At 46.5% G+C, this 14,899-nt stretch overlaps 1 protein-coding gene and 1 long non-coding RNA gene across 4 annotated transcripts in view; one reads left to right on the top strand and one right to left on the bottom strand.

Annotated features, from left to right (window-relative positions):
* Positions 1 to 14,899, bottom strand: part of LOC121541431 (netrin-G2) — a 158,661-nt gene that overhangs the window by 82,243 nt on the left and 61,519 nt on the right. The window lies entirely within an intron of this gene.
* Positions 1,900 to 14,752, top strand: LOC121541434. Its single transcript, XR_005995756.2, has 3 exons — positions 1,900 to 2,091; positions 2,836 to 2,912; positions 13,927 to 14,752. It is a non-coding gene; the product is annotated as an uncharacterized LOC121541434 (long non-coding RNA).

Here is a 14,899-nt window from a genome sequence, read left to right as displayed (position 1 = left end):
TAGAACTGTAAACTCTAGCTGGGTATTGATCACACCCCTTTAGACTCTGTTCACGCACACACACACACACACACACATACACACACACATACAGTGCATTCGGAAAGTATGCAGACCCCTTGACTTTTTCCACATTTTGTTACCTTACAGCCTTATTCTAAAATTGATTTTTTTCTTCTCATCAATCTACACACAATACCCCATAACAACAAAGCAAAAACAGGTTTTTAGACATTTTTGCAAATGTATACAAAATACAAAACAGAACTAACACATTTACATAAGTATTCAGACCCTTTACTCAGTACTTTGTTGAAGCATCTTTGGCAGCGATTACCGCCTCAAGTCTTCTTGGGTATGATGCTACAAGCTTGGCACACCTGTATTTGGGGAGTTTCTCCCATTCTTCTCTGCAGATCCTCTCAAGCTCTGCCAGGTTGGATGGGGAGCGTCGCTGCACAGCTTTTTTCCGGTCTCTCCAGAGATGTTCGATCGGATTCAAGTCTGGGCTCTGGCTGGGCCACTCAAGGCCATTCAGAGACTTGTCCCGAAACCACTCCTTCGTTGTCTTGGCTGTGTGCTTAGGGTCGTTGTTCTGTTGGAAGGTGAACCTTTGCCCCAGTCTGAGGTCCTGAGCACTCTGGAGCAGGTTTTTATCAAGGATCTCTCTGTACTTTGCTCCGATCATCTTTCCCTCGATCCTGACTAGTCTCCCAGTCCCTGCCACTGAAAAACATCCCCAAAGCATGATGCTGCCACCACCATGCTTCACTGTAGGGATGGTGCCAGGTTTCCTCCAGACATGACGCTTGTCATTCAGGCCAAAGAGTTCAATCTTGGTTTCATCAGACCAAAGAATCTTGTTTCTTTTGTTTCTCTGAGAGTCCTTTAGCTGCCTTTTGGCAAACTCCAAGCAGGCTGTCATGTGCCTTTTATTGAGGAGTGGCTTCCATCTGGCCACTCTACCATAAAGGCCTGATTGGTGGAGTGCTGCAGAGATGGTTGTCCTTCTGGAAGGTTATCCCATCTCCACAGAGGAACTCTGGAGCTCTGTCAGAGTGACCATTGGGTTCTTGGTCACCTCCCCGACCTTGGTGGTTCCAAACTTCTTCCATTTAAGAATTATGGAGGCCACTGTGTTCTTGGAGACCATGCTGCAGAAACTTTGTGGTACCCTTCCCCAGATCTGTGCCTCGACCCAATCCTGTCTCTGCGCTCTACGGACTATTCCTTTGTCCTCATGGCTTGGTTTTTCCTCTGACATGCACTGTCAACTGTGGGACCTTATATAGACAGGTGTGTGCATTTCCAAATCATGTCTAATCAATTGAATTTACCACAGGTGGACTCCAATCAAGTTGTAGAAACATCTAAAGGATTATCAATGGAAACAGGATGCACCTGAGCTCAATTTTGAGTCTCATAGCAAAAGGTCTGAATACTTATGTTATTTGTAATAAATGTGCAAAAATATATAAAAACCTGTTTTCACTTTGTCATTATGGGGTATTATGTGTAGATTGATGAGGAACATTTTATATTAAATCAATTTTAGAATAAGGCTATAAAGTAACAAAATGTGGAAAAAGGGAAGGGGTCTGAATACTTTCCTGAATGCACTGTATGTGCAAATACACATCCACACACACACACACACCAGTGGAGGCTGCTGAGGGCAGTACGGCTCATAATAATGGCTGGAACGGATCAAATGGAATGGCATCAAACATGGAAACCAAGTGTTTGATATATTTGATACCATTCCACCTATTCCGCTCCAGCCATTACCATGAGCCCGTTCTTCCCAATTAAGGTGCCACCAACCTCCTGTGGCACACACACACGCATACACGCATACACACTCCGGGTCATTGATCAGCAGGCCAATGGCCTCGCCTGATGTCTTCATCACCATCTCCCTGCTCCTCCCCCTTTCCTCTCCTCCTTCCTTCCCTCCCTCCTCCCATTGTAAATTCAGCAGAGCTAATTGGACATGACTGCCTTTATGTTCCCGCTTCATCAATTTCTTTACTCTGAAGGAGGAGGATCGATTTTCCTGGGGTGCAGTGCAGTCTTCCGGAGCGTGCATGAGTGAGTCTCTTCAAACGATCTTCACCTCACCAATCCCCTTTTTCTCTATCACGTCTTTCTCTTTTATGGGCTCAGTAAATCTTTAACGGAACCCCTTCAATGATCTGGTCACCGGAATAATTATGTGCACGTGCGTCTCCTTCAAACGATCTTCGCCTGACCAAGCCTCTCTCTTTCTTTATCTCTGGCTCTCTTTTATGGACTCAATTCATCTACAACTGAACTCCCCTTCAATGATCTGTTGACCGAGATAATTGTCAGCCTAGTCACAGCTCTTCACTCATTCAAAGCAAAGGGAAAGTTTGACTCTAATTCTCAATTCTTCTCATTGGATGCAGGTTGATGTTTATTGTCATGAGTCTTGTCCTGGAGGCAGAACTGAGAAATTTCCCCTTTTATAGGCCAGTTGCAAAGTCAAAATTGGCTATATTGTAAAAATGTATGAAAACAATTTAAGGTTAGGGTTAGGCATTGGGGTTAGAGGTGGGGTTAAGGTTAGGATTAGGGTTAGGTTTAAAATCAGATTTGATAATTTTGTGGCTGTGCCTGCTAGTGATCACTCTGCAGAGCTGCCTCCAGGGCAAGATTCATAATGAAAAACGCTAACCTGCTCATCGGACTCTCTTTAGATCTCACCATTGTTACCGAAAACATTATTGTGACAGTAAAAGCTTCTGAAGTTTGTAATGTACATTCAATCTATTCCCTGTCCATTTTCACTGCTGTTTTGGACTTGTATTCCAGATAACATCAGATGGAAACTCTCTCTGCTGTAACATCTGATGGAGCATGGGACATGCCAAAGGGACTGTGCTTTTAGGGTAAGCAAAACAAGCACACTCCCCCGCTCCCATACACACACATGCACGTACGCTCACACGCATCCACAAACGCACACACACGAGAACGTAAAAAATCAACACACACACACACACACACACACAGATACACACACTGAAGCTGAGAAGCATTTGGGGTTGAGAGTTCACCGCCAATAGACCAGAGGAAAATGGGAACAGCAGAAAGACACTTCGAAATGACCTTGATTGCCTTAGAAAGCTTTGTGTGTGTGTGTGTGTGTGTACAGTAGCACCGGGAGGGCGGGGTTGTTACATAAGTACATGATGTGAGGGTGTGTATATATGTCTGCGTGTGAACATGCATGAGGACGCTTGCCTAGTGATTTTGTATAAGTGTGTGTGTGTGTGTGTGTGTCTGTACTGCTGTGTGCATATACAGTTGAAGTCAGAAGTTTACATACACCTTAGCCAAAGACATTTAAACTCAGTTTTTCACAATTCCTGACATTTAATCCTAGTAAATATTCCCTGTTTTACATTTACATTTACATCATTTAGCAGACGCTCTTATCCAGAGCGACTTACAAATAGGTGCATTCACCTTATAGCCAGTGCGATAACCACTTTACAAAAAGGGGGGGGAGGGGGGGGGGGGGGGTAGAAGGATTACTTAATCCTATCCCAGGTATTTCTTAAAGAGGTGGGGTTTCAAATGTCTCCGGAAGGTGGTGAGTGACTCCGCTGTCCTGGCGTCGTGAGGGACCTTGTTCCACCATTGGGGTGCCAGAGCAGCGAACAGTTTTGACTGGGCTGAGCGGGAACTATGCTTCCGCAGAGGTAGGAGAGCCAGCAGGCCAGAGGTGGATGAACGCAGTGCCCTCGTTTGGGTGTAGGGACTGACCAGAGCCTGAAGGTACGGAGGTGCCGTTCCCCTCACAGCTCCGTAGGCAAGCACCATGGTCTTGTAGTCTGTTAGGATCACCACTTTATTTTAAGAATGTGAAATGTCAGAATAATAGTAGAGAGAATGATTTATTTCAGCTTTTATTGCTTTCATCACATTTCCAGTGGGTCAGAAGTTTACATACACTCAATTAGTATTTGGTAGCATTGCCTTTAAATTGTTTAACTTGGGTCAAACTTTTTGGGTAGCCTTCCACAAGCTTCCCACAATAGGTTGGGTGAATTTTGGCCCATTCCTCCTGACAGAGCTGGTGTAACTGAGTCATGTTTGTAGGCCTCCTTGCTCGCACACACTTTTTCAGTTCTGCCCACAGATTTTCTATAGGATTGAGGTCAGGGCTTTGTGATGGCCACTCCAATATCTTGACTTTGTTGTCCTTAAGCCATTTTGCCACAACTTTGGAAGTATGCTTGGGGTCATTGTCCATTTGGAAGAGCCATTTGCGACCTACACACATTTAAAAGGGAAGGGGTTTGAATACATTCTGAATGCACTGTACATACAGCAGGTTTTTAAAGGACCAAAAAGTTTGGTCTGCTTCGTGTTATCGTCTCAGCCCTAGTTTAGACAAGGTCAATCAAACAGAAGTATAGTCCTCCCAAGTGGAAAGGAAGAAAGAAATTAGAAAATATCAATAAAATGTTGTTCATTAATACTCTCTCAAATACGACTTAGTGTACAGTGGGGAAAAGTCAGCCACCAATTGTGCAAGTTCTCCCACTTAAAAAGATGAGAGAGGCCTGTAAATTGAGAAAAAAAAATCCAGAAAATCACATTGTAGGATTTTTAATGAATTTATTTGCAAATTATGGTGTTAGGCCTACTGCTGCTAGGTAGCTCTCTCTCTGCTCTCCCCCTTCCCTCTGTCTGTCCTTGATTGCAGGAGTGAAGTCTGGTGTGCGGGAGTCAGGGTTCCAGCTGCAGCTCATTCACCATAATCACCTCAGCCTTTAAGACCCGGTCAAACTTTCCACTCATCGTCAGATCATAGTCAAGACAACCATGTTAGTCTCGCTGCCGACTCAACCTGTCTGTTTTCGCTCTTGTGTTTTTTGGACTGTTTATTTACTTTTTCTCCTGTGCCACAGATATTTGGAACCTGACTCCTGCCTCCGCTTCACTCCTGCCACCACCATCCTGCTCTCCACTATCGGGCCTCTCCTTTGGACTCACCACGGACACTAGGACATTACGGTACCACACCTGCCCTGACCTGGATCTGTACCCTCCCTGTAACCTGGACTTGCTCTTCCCCATTTATTGGAAACCTGGACTATTGAACATTATAATAAACCTGTTAAAACTTCTCTGGCTTGGTGTACTTGTCTGCATTTGGGTTCTATCCAGTTAAATCATAACAGTATGATCTGACCAACATGAACCCAGCAGACAGTAGCTCGGATACCACCCCAGAGTGCACTCAAATTTGGACTGCCATAGCCAATCAGGGCATTCTACTTGGCCAACATGATACCCTGTTTAAGACGATTGCTGAGGACAGTCAGGTGCTGCTTAATCAGGTTCAATTACTCACCAATCAAGTGTCTGCTCTTACTACCCCTTCAGCCCAGATCAGAGAGCCTTTTGTTCCTGCTCCAGAGCGCTATGACGGGAACATGGGAACCTGTGGCGATTTTTTTGACTCAATGCTCGTTAGTGTTTGAACAACAGCCCCTCACCTACGCCTCAGAAAGAGCCCGTATTGCCTACCTTATCAACTCTACTAGCGGTTCCGCTCGTGCCTGGGGATCCGCGGTCTGGGAGAGTCAGTCGGACATTTGCAACGCTTACGTGGCCTTCACCACGGAGATGAGGAAGGTTTTTGACAAACCCCGTACGAGGCAAGGAGGCTGCGAAACGGTTGTTTTCTCTTCGGCAGGGGGCTCGTAGTGTGGCGGAGATGGCAGTGGAGTTTCGGACTTTAGCAGCAGTGAGTGGTTGGAATGACGAGGCATTACAAGGAGTGTTCATCAATGCTTTGTCTGAGACTTTAAAAGATGAATTGGTGTCATATGATGAATCGCCTACGCTGGATAATCTTATTTCACTCACTATCAGGTTGGATAATCGGATTCGGGAGCGCCGCCGGGAGAGGAGTGTTAGTTCCAAGCAACCTGTCTGTCATCAACAAGCTCCTCCCTGCATCGTCCCCTACGGAGAGCCGTGTCTTCCCGAGTCGATACGAGGAGCACTGAACCCGAAGCCATGGAGGTGGGTCGTGCACGGTTGTCCTCAGAGGAGCGTGCACGTCGTATTCAGGCTCGGGTCTGCCTGTATTGTGGAGAAGCTGGTCATTTCGTTCCTTCCTGCCCAGTTCGTCCGGGGAAAAGGGCCGGCTCATCATTTATGGGAGAAGTTTTGGTGAGCCGAGCAGCGGATTCTTCCTCTTCTCCCCGCATTCTGCTCCAGGCATCCCTCCAGTGGCAGTCCCAGAATTTCTCTGTTAGTGCGCTGATTGACTCTGGTGCCGACGAAAGCTTTTTGGATAGAGTGGGCTCAACAAATGGATTTGGAGACTGTTCCTATGGACTGTCCGCTGCAGGCTAAGGGTCTAAATGGACAATTGTTGACCCGCATTACCCATCAGACTGTTCCTGTTTGTCTTAGAGTGTCGGGAAATCATCAGGAGAACATTCAATTCCATATTATCGACTGCCCACAGACTCCCCTGGTCCTTGGTATCCCCTGGCTCATAAAACACAATCCACACATTGATTGGGTGACAGGTAGCATTGTTTCATGGAGCACATTTTGTCATGTGAATTGTTTGTGTTCTGCTCAGACTCCTGCCAGTACTGTGCCTCAACCTCCACTGGAGTCCATGGATCTTTCTGCTGTTCCTGACGTGTATCATGACCTGGCATCCGTTTTCTGCAAACACAGAGCTACTTCTCTTCCTCCTCACCGGCCTTACGACTGCGCCATTGACCTCCAGCCAGGAGCCCCGCTCCCCAGCAGTCGCCTGTACAATCTCTCCCGGCCGGAGATGGAGGCTATGGAGAACTACATTCGGGACTCCTTGGCGGCAGGTATTATGCGTCCTTCCTCGTCACCTGTAGGAGCGGGATTCTTTTTTGTTGCTAAGAAGGATAAGACCCTCAGACCCTGTATTGATTACCGTGGACTTAACAACATCACCATTAAGAACAAGTAAATTATGATGTTGGAAATCGTGAACTGCTCGCCGTTAAGCTGGCTCTCGAGGAGTGGCGACATTGGTTGGAGGGGGCGGAACAACCCTTCATCGTTTGGACGGATCATAAGAATCTGGCTTACCTCCAGTCAGCGAAGCAGCTCAACCCCCGTCAAGCCAGGTGGGCACTATTTTTTGGGAGATTCAATTTTTCTCTGTCTTACCGTCCTGGGTCACGCAACGTCAAGCCTGACGCCCTGTCTCGTGTTCATTCGGCTGTTGATACTGGTAGTAACCCTGAACCCATTTTGCCTCCTACCTGCAGTATTGCAGTCATCACATGTGACATCGAGGGGATTGTTAGACAGGCTCAACATCATCAAGCTGACCCTGGGAGGGGTCCTCCTAACCGGATGTTTGTCCCTGAGTCTGCTCGCTCCCAGGTACTTCAGTGGGCTCACTCGTCTCCCCTTACCTGTCACCCTGGAGTTTCGCGGACCCTTGACTTTGTGCGACGGAAGTTCTGGTGGGCCACGATGGAGGCGGACACTCGAGCCTTCATTGCTGCTTGTACGGTATGTGCACGAAGTAAGAACTCCACCCAGGCCAGCGCTGGTCATCTACGACCTCTACCTATACCCAGCCGGCCCTGGTCGCATATCGCTATGGATTTTGTCACTGGACTTCCCCCTCATCTGGTAAGACTGTCATTCTTACGGTGATTGATCGTTTTTCTAAGTTCGCTCATTTTTGGCCCTACCTAAACTGCCCACTGCCAGAGAGACGGCTGATATTTTGGTTGAACATGTGTTCCGCTCTCATGGTCTACCCACGGATATTGTCTCTGACAGGGGTCCCCAGTTTGTCTCCCAGGTGTGGAAAGCTTTCTGTAAAGCTTTGGGCATTACATCCAGCCTGTCCTCTGGATATCACCCCCAGACCAACGGGCAAGCCGAGAGAGCGAACCAGGAGATGGAGACCGCACTTCGCTGTGTCACTGGGTCTAACCCTGGGTCATGGAGCTCCATGCTCCCCTGGGTGGAATATGCTCATAACACCTTGACTAACGCTTCCTCTGGTTTGTCTCCTTTTCTGTGTGCTCTGGGTTATCAACCTCCCCTGTTCCCTTCCCAAGAGAGGGAACTTGCGGTACCCTCGGTGCAGTCCCACATGCGCCGCTGCTGCAAGGTCTGGAGGAAGGCCAGGGTAGCTCTGTCCCGAGCTTCGGCGTACATGCAGAGGCAAGCCAACCGTCACCGGTCCCAGGCTCCCGGTTACTCTCCTGGTCAAGAGGTATGGCTGAAGTCACGGGACCTTCCATTGAAGGTGGAGTCGAAGAAGATGGCGCCTCGTTTTATAGGACCGTTCAAGATACTGTCTATTGTTAACCCCTGCGCGGTTAAGCTACAGCTTCCTGCCTCCCTACGGGTTCATTCCACCTTTCATGTTTCCCAGATTAAGCCTGTGTCGGTTAGCCCTTTGTGCCCGCCCTCTCGTCCCCCTCCTCCGCCCAAGATCGTGGGTGGGGGTCCGGTCTACACTGTCCGGCGACTTCTGGATGTTCGCCGCCGGGGTCGTGGTTTCCAGTACCTGGTGGATTGGGAGGGTTATGGTCCTGAGGAACGTTCCTGGGTGCCCAGGAGCTTCATTGTGGATCCTGCTCTGGTTCGTGAGTTTCATAGGTTACATCCTGATAAACCCTGTCGGCCGCCAGGTGGCGTCCGTAGAGGGGGGGGTACTGTTAGGCCTACTGCTGCTAGGTAGCTCTCTCTCTGCTCTCCCCCTTCCCTCTGTCTGTCCTTGATTGCAGGAGTGAAGTCTGGTGTGCGGGAGTCAGGGTTCCAGCTGCAGCTCATTCACCATAATCACCTCAGCCTTTAAGACCCGGTCAAACTTTCCACTCATCGTCAGATCATAGTCAAGACAACCATGTTAGTCTCGCTGCCGACTCAACCTGTCTGTTTTCGCTCTTGTGTTTTTTTGGACTGTTTATTTACTTTTTCTCCTGTGCCACAGATATTTGGAACCTGACTCCTGCCTCCGCTTCACTCCTGCCACCACCATCCTGCTCTCCACTATCGGGCCTCTCCTTTGGACTCACCACGGACACTAGGACATTACGGTACCACACCTGCCCTGACCTGGATCTGTACCCTCCCTGTAACCTGGACTTGCTCTTCCCCATTTATTGGAAACCTGGACTATTGAACATTATAATAAACCTGTTAAAACTTCTCTGGCTTGGTGTACTTGTCTGCATTTGGGTTCTATCCAGTTAAATCATAACATATGGTGGAAAATAAGTATTTGGTCACCTACAAACAAGCAAGATTTCTGGCTCTCACAGACCTGTAACTTCTTCTATAAGAGGCTCCTCTGTCCTCCACTCGTTACCTGTATTAATGGCACCTGTTTGAACTTGTTATCAGTATAAAAGACACCTGTCCACAACCTCAAACAGTCACACTCCAAACTCCACTATGGCCAAGACCAAAGAGCTGTCAAAGGACACGAGAAACAAAATTGTAGACCTGCACCAGGCTGGGAAGACTGAATCTGCAATAGGTAAGCAGCTTGGTTTGAAGAAATCAACTGTGGGAGCAATTATTAGGAAATGGAAGACATACAAGACCACTGATAATCTCCCTCGATCTGGGGCTCCACGCAAGATCTCACCCCGTGGGGTCAAAATGCTCACAAGAATGGTGAGCAAAAATCTCAGAACCACACGGGGGGACCTAGTGAATGACCTGCAGAGAGCTGGGACCAAAGTAACAAAGCCTACCATCAGTAACACACTACGCCGCCAGGGACTCAAATCCTGCAGTGCCAGACATGTCCCCCTCTTAAGCCAGTACATGTCCAGGCCTGTCTGAAGTTTTGTTGAGTGCATTTGGATGATCCATAAGAGGATTGTGAGAATGTCATATGGTCAGATGAAACCAAAATAGAACTTTTTGGTAAAAACTCAACTCGTCGTGTTTGGAGGACAAAAAATGCTGAGTTGCATCCAAAGAACACCATACCTACTGTGAAGCATGGGGGTGGAAACATCATGCTTTGGGGCTGTTTTTCTGCAAAGGGACCAGGACGACTGATCCGTGTAAAGGAAAGAATGAATGGGGCCATGTATCGTGAGATTTTGAGTGAAAACCTCCTTCCATCAGCAAGGGCATTGAAGATGAAACGTGGCTGGGTCTTTCAGCATGACAATGATCCCAAACACACCGCCCGGGCAACGAAGGAGTGGCTTCGTAAGAAGCATTTCAAGGTCCTGGAGTGGCCTAGCCAGTCTCCAGATCTCAACCCCATAGAAAATCTTTGGAGGGAGTTGAAAGTCCGTGTTGCCCAGCGACAGCCCGAAAATATCACTGCTCTAGAGGAGATCTGCATGGAGGAATGGGCCAAAATACCAGCAACAGTGTGTGAAAACCTTGTGAAGACTTACAGAAAACGTTTGACCTGTGTCATTGCCAACAAAGGGTATATAACAAAGTATTGAGAAACTTTTGTTATTGACCAAATACTTATTTTCCACCATAATTTGCAAATACATTCATTAAAAATCCTACAATGTGATTTTCTGGATTTTATTTTCTCATTTTGTCTGTCATAGTTGACGTGTACCTATGATGAAAATGACAGGCCTCTCTCATCTTTTTAAGTGGGAGAACTTGCACAATTGGTGGCTGACTAAATACTTTTTTTCCCCACTGTATGTCAGTATACATTTGAGTCATGTCCTATCTTGTGGTGCTATTATAAGAACAAATTTGTTATGAAGAGAAATGTCTAATGATTCTATTGACAAGTCAGAGAGAGGCAGGCAAGGATTAAACGAGAGAGGAACTGAGAGAGCAGAACTGTGTGTGCGTGTGTGCAGCGCTGGTCCCACCCCCTTCTCCTGCCTGAGCCCACATCCTGTGGTTTTGAGAGTGTGCCTGCAAGTCTTCCCAGAGCTGAGGGACCAAGCTGTCTGCTAACTCTCTCCCACCTCCTCCCCTTCTCCCTCTCTCTATCTGTCCCAGGCTGGAGCAGCCATCAACGGCTTGTATTCCACTCTCCCTCCCCCGGCCCCACATAGGGATCGGCTCCATGCTCTCAGTCTCTCTCCCTCTTTTTTTCTCAGTTCCTCTCTACCCCTACCCTGCCTATAGCCTGCTGCTCGCTTCCCTCGTCAGGCCTTTCACAATCTCTCCACTTTTGCCAGGGCTCAACAACAAAACATGCAACTCCCAGAAAATATGTTCTGTTCAAATGTTCATCCTGACACTGGGGTGGGTGTTTTTTTGGTGTGTTAATTTACAGACTTTATAAAGTCAATTGACAAAGACTGAACAAATGCTGATTGAACAAGTACTTACATTAGATTCCTCTGATACTGGGTACCAGTGTATTATCTCACGGTGCCTGTTGTATGAACCACAAAGAAACAAAAATAGTTTTTATTGGGTATTGTTATCTTATTACCATGTAATACCTTGTAATATTGAAGTAAATACCAGGTAAATACTGTAAAATAAAGTGCTATCCAAGGTTGTGCACTACATTTTTTTACTCTTAGCATTTGCAAATTTTTTTGAAAAACGTGACGTGACTTTGCGCTACGACTTTGTGCTAGCAATCAGCTGACGAAAGCTCTTGCTAGCGAGCTAGCAACCAACTTGCTATTTTACAGGCTGTTCGGAAGAAACGCCCATGAGGGGAGATGTTGGCAATGTCTAACTACAAAGTAGTAGCTCAGTTGGTAGAGCATGGCGCTTGCAACGCCAGGGTTGTGGGTTCAATTCCCACGGGGGCCAGTATGAAAATGTATGCACTCACTAACTATAAGTCGCTCTGGATAAGAGCGTCTGCTAAATGACTAAAATGTAGTAAGCAGAAGTAATGTTAATAATCCGTTAGAGGGCAGGGTGTAGTTACCATATTGCTGATACCCACCCAACTGTTTCAGATCAACAATAACTAGGGGCTAGTGGTCAATTTGGAACTGGCCAATGCAATCACTCCAACAGTCTATCACCTCTAGGAGTGTGAACGACTGGCCAGGTGAAAGCCATCTCCATTTACTTGTTTTCAATAGCGATCACACGATTGCAGAAACGGGCTTGAATTTGAGTACGAAACAAAATGACTGTACTCAAACTCACATTTTATTTATCAAAGTTGTATATATTCCAATGATCTGAGCGGGAAGTTGGCTGGTTAATAAATCTGCACAAGACTTCAAATGAAAGAGCACAATTTCACACCAACATTTAAAGAGTAGAGCGTTGACAGGAGAAATATTAATTGTTTTTGCCTACCACATGGTTAGCCAACCGCACAAGTACAGTATACCAACTTGGTTATTATTTACTGCTAAAGAGAGCAACCTTAGCTAGTGCAAATAAGATGGAGGGTAATTTGTAGATTATTGGAATGTCTTTTGGTCATGCATTGCTCAACTTTGTGGCAATAGACCTGAAAGTAAAAATTGCGCTTTACGTAACACAAAATTGCTTTATTTTTTAGCGCTTTTTCTCCCCAATTTCGTGATATCCAATTGGTATCCTTGTCCCATCGCTGCAACTCCCATAAGGACTCGGGAGAGGCGAAGGTCGAGAGCCATGCGTCCTCCAAAACACGACCCTGCCAAGCCGCACTGCTTGTTGACACACTGCTCGCTTAAACCGGAAGCCAGCCGCACCAATGTGTCGGAGGAAACGCCGTACAACTGGCGACCGTGTCAGCGTGCATGCGCCCAGCCCGCCACAGGGGTCGCTAGAGCGCGATGGGACAAGGACATCCCGGCCAGCCAAACCCTCCCCTAACCCAGACGCCTAATGACCCTCCCGGTCGCGGCCGGCTGCGACGCAGCCCGGGATCAAACCCGGATCTGTAGTGACGCCTCAAGCACTGCAGTGCCTTAGACCGCTGCGCCACTCGGGAGGCAGAATTGCTAATCTAATGAGATTGATGTGTGCGCTTGCACATCTATCGACTGAAGTATCGGCGAAGCAATGCTCGTTCTGCAAGTAAAAAGAGAAACTCATGTCTCGCAAACAATCTAAATTAAAACAACAATTGATGCTACGCACTACAAATGTAGTCTGAAAAACATCCCACTTCAATGCCCTTGAGACATCCAATCCATTGAGAGCATAAATAGAAATGTCTCATTGGGTGTAAAAGTGGCTAGCTATCTACACGTAAGGCAGATACAATGCTCAATGTTTAGACAAATGTAAATGCGACCAAATTGTAACAATCAGAGGTAATTGAGCTGTGGACGGGCAGCTGCGGAGGAGATGAAAGGTGAGCTGATAAGGGCTAACGCTAGCAACACTGTGGTATCTCCAGTCGCTAATGCCATACTTGCTCATGCTAACGCTACTCTCCCCTTGTGTTATCTTACCTAGACCAAACCATAGAATGGTTAATGGTTCTGAATGGCCAAGGTCACTTGCTCAGTCCATAGCTATTGCTTTGGCTGGTATGGAGCAGTGTTTCCCAACCCTGGTCCTCGAGTAGCCCCAACAGTACACATTTTTATTGTTATCCTGTACAAGCACACCAGATTCAATTTGTCAACTAATCATCAAGCCCTCAATGAGCTGAATGAGATGTGTTTATCCAGGGCTACAACAGAAATGTGTACTGTTGGGGGTACTCGAGAACCAGGGTTGGCAAACACTGGTATGGACAACCAAAATCGGGCTAGAGTAAAGCAGACTGTACCACTTGCTCTCTGTTCTTGTTATGTATTTCCCACAGTTTAAACCAATCTCTTTCTCCCTCTCCTCATCTCTCTTGATGCCGCATCTCCCTTTCTTTTTAATCCCCCCATGTTTCTTTGTCTTATTTGTCTTTCTCTCTCTCTTTGACCATAATCTTTTTATTTATATTAATCCTTGTAACCCCCTCCCCCTCCTTTCTTTCTCCTCATCTCATTCTAGAAGTTCCCTGTCATTCAGCGCTTTAAGTTTGGCAGTCTCCTCTCAATCCAGCCCGTGAAGCCCTGACGGCCATGGAAGGAAACCCTGTGTATGACGGAGAGACAAAACTCCCAACAATCCTTGTGGATGAATGTTCCACCCCAATATTAGCACACACACCAACCCCAAAGCTGCCTTTAGACAAGAAATACCCTGGCCAAATTGCTAATGATGCCACCACGATAATCAGTGACTCGATTTGGTTATGTGCGTGCGTTGCGGAAAGATTTCAGTAATTCTCAATGCAATACTGAAAGCATGTGCACCTCTCTATTTATTTCTGTAAATGTACAAATGCTGATCTGGGTCATGTTCATTAGGCTCTAAATGGAGGAAACAGACTGAAAGAGGGAGGAACTACCTGGACTTGTCCAATAAGAAACGCTCATTTTCCATTGCGTAATATTTTGAAATGTTTTCCATTGCATGCCCTAATGAACACCACCCTGGTCTACAGGGATAGGTGAGCCTTGTTTTAGATAAATATTGCATGGACAAGCACTTGCGCTTTGCTGTGAGTGGCCTGATGTATAGCTCTTACCCAACACTGGGACCTTGAGTCTTTTGATACAGAGAGGAAGGGGGTATGATATAAATGTGATTTGTGTGTGTATCTCTGCATTTGATGATTTGAGACACTCATTTCTTCAGCGATTCTAAGATTGTTTTGTTTTTGGTTTGAGTGTCCACGGATGTTTTGGCCAATTGTTTTCAGTTTTGTCACATAATGTGTCAATGTCATTATTGCTTGTACGATCGTCCAAGTCATTAAATAATTAGTTAATAATTTTGGTGTTCGGTTATTTAAAGGAACTGGAAGCTGATTGGTGGTTTTGAAAATGTCAACATGGTTCTCGACTAATTTATTCAACCGAAATAGGGTTACAAATGAAAAAGGAAATGAATATACCCTTAGCACACTATTGCGCCAACC

This window comes from Coregonus clupeaformis, chromosome 27, assembly GCF_020615455.1.
Source record: "Coregonus clupeaformis isolate EN_2021a chromosome 27, ASM2061545v1, whole genome shotgun sequence".
Taxonomy (NCBI): Eukaryota; Metazoa; Chordata; class Actinopteri; order Salmoniformes; family Salmonidae; genus Coregonus; species Coregonus clupeaformis.
This window is presented reverse-complemented; position numbering and strand designations above follow the sequence as displayed.